Here is a 4,772-nt window from a genome sequence, read left to right on the forward strand (position 1 = left end):
CCGGATGATTCTGATTTCAGACACTGCCTGACATCTAACTGTCAGTAAGAACATTTACACACACACTCGTCTGGACAAGGAAATGTAAATAGTTCTGTCTGACAAACGTGTGTAGATGCTGGAAGGAGCCGAGATATTCACAATATCTGAACACTGGATATCAGTTCGGACTAAAGCCTTTACACGACGACTTATAAAGATGATGTGAAGTTTGAAGTGAAATTGGACTTTTAAAGTGTGTGTGAAGTGTCTGCTGTGTGGTTGTTTGTTGAAGCTGTCAGGCGCTGCTAGAGGTGTGTGTGTGTGAGTGAGAGTGTGTGTCAACTTTAGTCAGATGCATTTACATTGTTACTGTGCCTCAGATGTAATCAACTCTATCTGTGTCTGTAAAGGTGTGAACCAAATGGCCCATACAGATGTGTGGCCTATAGATGCTGAATGGCCCATACAGATGTGTGGCCTATAGAAACTGAATGGCCCATACAGATGTGTGGCCTATAGAAACTGAATGGCCGATACAGATGTGTGGCCTATAGAAACTGAATGGCCCATACAGATGTGTGGCCTGTAGAAGCTGAATGGCCCATACAGATGTGTGGCCTATAGAAACTGAATGGCCCATACAGATGTGTGGCCTGTAGAAACTGAATGGCCCATACAGATGTGTGGCCTGTAGAAACTGAATGGCCCATACAGATGTGTGGCCTATAGGAAACTGAATGGCCCATACAGATGTGTGGCCTATAGAAAACTGAATGGCCCATACAGATGTGTGGCCTATAGATACTGAATCGCCCATACAGATGTGTGGCCTATAGAAACTGAATGGCCCATACAGATGTGTGGCCTATAGAAACTGAATGGCCCATACAGATGTGTGGCCTGTAGAAACTGAATGGCCCATACAGATGTGTGGCCTATAGAAACTGAATGGCCCATACAGATGTGTGGCCTGTAGAAAGTGAATGGCCCATACAGATGTGTGGCCTATAGAAACTGAATGGCCCATACAGATGTGTGGCCTGTAGAAACTGAATGGCCCATACAGATGTGTGGCCTGTAGAAACTGAATGGCCCATACAGATGTGTGGCCTATAGAAACTGAATGGCCCATACAGATGTGTGGCCTGTAGAAACTGAATGGCCCATACAGATGTGTGGCCTATAGAAACTGAATGGCCCATACAGATGTGTGGCCTGTAGAAACTGAATGGCCCATACAGATGTGTGGCCTGTAGAAACTGAATGACCAATACAGATGTGTGGCCTATAGAAACTGAATGGCCCATACAGATGTGTGGCCTGTAGAAACTGAATGGCCCATACAGATGTGTGGCCTATAGAAACTGAATGGCCCATACAGATGTGTGGCCTATAGAAACTGAATGGCCCATACAGATGTGTGGCCTGTAGAAACTGAATGGCCCATACAGATGTGTGGCCTGTAGAAACTGAATGGCCCATACAGATGTGTGGCCTATAGAAACTGAATGGCCCATACAGATGTGTGGCCTATAGAAACTGAATGGCCCATACAGATGTGTGGCATATAGAAACTGAATGGCCCATACAGATGTGTGGCCTGTAGGAAACTGAATGGCCCATACAGATGTGTGGCCTATAGAAAACTGAATGGCCCATACAGATGTGTGGCCTATAGGAAACTGAATGGCCCATACAGATGTGTGGCCTATAGAAACTGAATGGCCCATACAGATGTGTGGCCTATAGAAACTGAGTGGCCCATACAGATGTGTGGCCTATAGATACTGAATGGCCCATACAGATGTGTGGCCTATAGAAACTGAATGGCCCATACAGATGTGTGGCCTATAGAAACTGAATGGCCCATACAGATGTGTGGCCTATAGAAACTGAATGGCCCATACAGATGTGTGGCCTATAGAAACTGAATGGCCCATACAGATGTGTGGCCTATAGAAACTGAATGGCCCATACAGATGTGTGGCCTATAGAAACTGAATGGCCCATACAGATGTGTGGCCTATAGAAACTGAATGGCCCATACAGATGTGTGGCCTATAGAAACTGAATGGCCCATACAGATGTGTGGCCTGTAGAAACTGAATGGCCCATACAGATGTGTGGCCTGTAGAAACTGAATGGCCCATATAGATGAGTGGCCTATAGAAACTTATTGGTGTGAATGATAAAGACACAGCATTGCTCAGAGGAGATTGCAGGGTAGATTGATCTCCTGTGGGAGGCCCTAACAGTTTTCTATTGTTTGTAGCCCATTTGTCTTCATGTAGACAATATGTGTGGTGATACGGGTAAGGTTAGCACAGGTTTGGTGATACGGGTAAGGTTAGCACAGGTGTGGTGATACGGGTAAGGTTAGCACTGGTTTGGTGGTACGGGTAAGGTTAGCTTAGGTGTGGTGATACGGGTAAGGTTAGCACAGGTGTGGTGATACAGGTAAGGTTAGCACAGGTGTGGTGATACGGGTAAGGTTAGCACAGGTTTGGTGATACGGGTAAGGTTAGCACAGGTGTGGTGATATGGGTAAGGTTAGCACAGGTGTGGTGATACGGGTAAGGTTAGCACAGGTTTGGTGGTACCACAGGTTTGGTGATACGGGTAAGGTTAGCACAGGTGTAGTGATATGGGTAAGGTTAGCACTGGTTTGGTGGTACGGGTAAGGTTAGCACTGGTTTGGTGTTTTGGTGATACGGGTAAGATTAGCACAGGTTTGGTGATACGGGTAAGGTTAGCACTGGTTTGGTGGTACGGGTAAGTTTAGCACTGGTTTGGTGGTACGGGTAAGGTTAGCACAGGTTTTGTGATACGGGTAAGGTTAGTACAGGTTTGGTGAAACGGGTAAGGTTAGCACAGGTTGCACAGGTTTGGTGATACGGGTAAGTTTAGCACTGGTTTGGTGGTACGGGTAAGGTTAACACAGGTTTGGTGGTATGGGTAAGGTTAGCTGGTTTGGTGGTACGGGTAAGGTTATCACAGGTTTGGTGGTACGGGTAAGTTTAGCACAGGTTTGGTGATACTGGTAAGTTTAGCACAGGTTTGGTGATACGGGTAAGGTTAGCACAGGTTTGGTGATACGGGTAAGTTTAGCACAGGTCTGGTGATACGGGTAAGATTAGCACAGGTTTGGTGGTACGGGTAAGGTTAGCACAGGTTTGGTGTTACGGGTAAGGTTAGCACTGGTTTGGTGGTACGGGTAAGCTTAGCACAGGTTTGGTGATACGGGTAAGCTTAGCACTGGTTTGGTGATACGGGTAAGATTAGCACATGTTTGGTGATACGGGTAAGTTTAGCACTGGTTTGGTGATACGGGTAAGTCTAGCACTGGTTTGGTGATACGGGTAAGATTAGCTTAGGTGTGGTGATACGGGTAAGATTAGCACAGGTTTGGTGGTACGGGTAAGTTTTGCACAGGTTTGGTGATACGGGTAAGATTAGCACAGGTTTGGTGATACGGGTAAGTTTAGCACTGGTTTGGTGATACGGGTAAGTTTAGCACTGGTTTGGTGATACGGGTAAAATTAGCTCAGGTTTGGTGATACAGGTAAGTTTAGCACAGGTTTGGTGATACGGGTAAGATTAGCACTGGTTTGGTGATACGGGTAAGATTAGCACTGGTTTGGTGATACGGGTAAGATTAGCACTGGTTTGGTGATACGGGTAAGTTTAGCACTGGTTTGGTGATACGGGTAAGTTTAGCACTGGTTTGGTGATACGGGTAAGATTAGCACAGGTTTGGTGATACGGGTAAGTTTAGCACTGGTTTGGTGATACGGGTAAGTTTAGCACTGGTTTGGTGATACGGGTAAGATTAGCACAGGTTTGGTGATACGGGTAAGATTAGCACTGGTTTGGTGACACGGGTAAGATTAGCACTGGTTTGGTGACACGGGTAAGATTAGCCCTGGTTAGGTGATACGGGTAAGTTTAGCACTGGTTTGGTGATACGGGTAAGGTTAGCACAGGTTTGGTGATACGGGTAAGATTAGCACAGGTTTGGTGATACGGGTAAGATTAGCACAGGTTTGGTGGTACGGGTAAGTTTTGCACAGGTTTGGTGATACGGGTAAGATTAGCACAGGTTTGGTGATACGGGTAAGTTTAGCACTGGTTTGGTGATACGGGTAAGTTTAGCACTGGTTTGGTGATACGGGTAAGATTAGCTCAGGTTTGGTGATACGGGTAAGTTTAGTACAGGTTTGGTGATACGGGTAAGATTAGCACTGGTTTGGTGATACGGGTAAGATTAGCACTGGTTTGGTGATACGGGTAAGATTAGCACTGGTTTGGTGATACGGGTAAGTTTAGCACTGGTTTGGTGATACGGGTAAGTTTAGCACTGGTTTGGTGATACGGGTAAGATTAGCACAGGTTTGGTGATACGGGTAAGTTTAGCACTGGTTTGGTGATACGGGTAAGTTTAGCACTGGTTTGGTGATACGGGTAAGATTAGCACAGGTTTGGTGATACGGGTAAGATTAGCACTGGTTTGGTGATACGGGTAAGATTAGCACTGGTTTGGTGACACGGGTAAGATTAGCCCTGGTTAGGTGATACGGGTAAGTTTAGCACTGGTTTGGTGATACGGGTAAGGTTAGCACAGGTTTGGTGATACGGGTAAGATTAGCACAGGTTTGGTGATACGGGTAAGATTAGCACAGGTTTGGTGATACGGGTAAGATTAGCACAGGTTTGGTGATGCGGGTAAGGGTAGCGCAGGTTTGGTGATACGGGTAAGGTTAGCACAGGTTTGGTGATACGGGTAAGATTAG

This window comes from Siphateles boraxobius, unplaced genomic scaffold (genome assembly GCF_051911475.1).
Source record: "Siphateles boraxobius isolate OS27281-9 unplaced genomic scaffold, OSU_SipBor_1 300, whole genome shotgun sequence".
In the NCBI taxonomy this organism is placed as follows: Eukaryota; Metazoa; Chordata; class Actinopteri; order Cypriniformes; family Leuciscidae; genus Siphateles; species Siphateles boraxobius.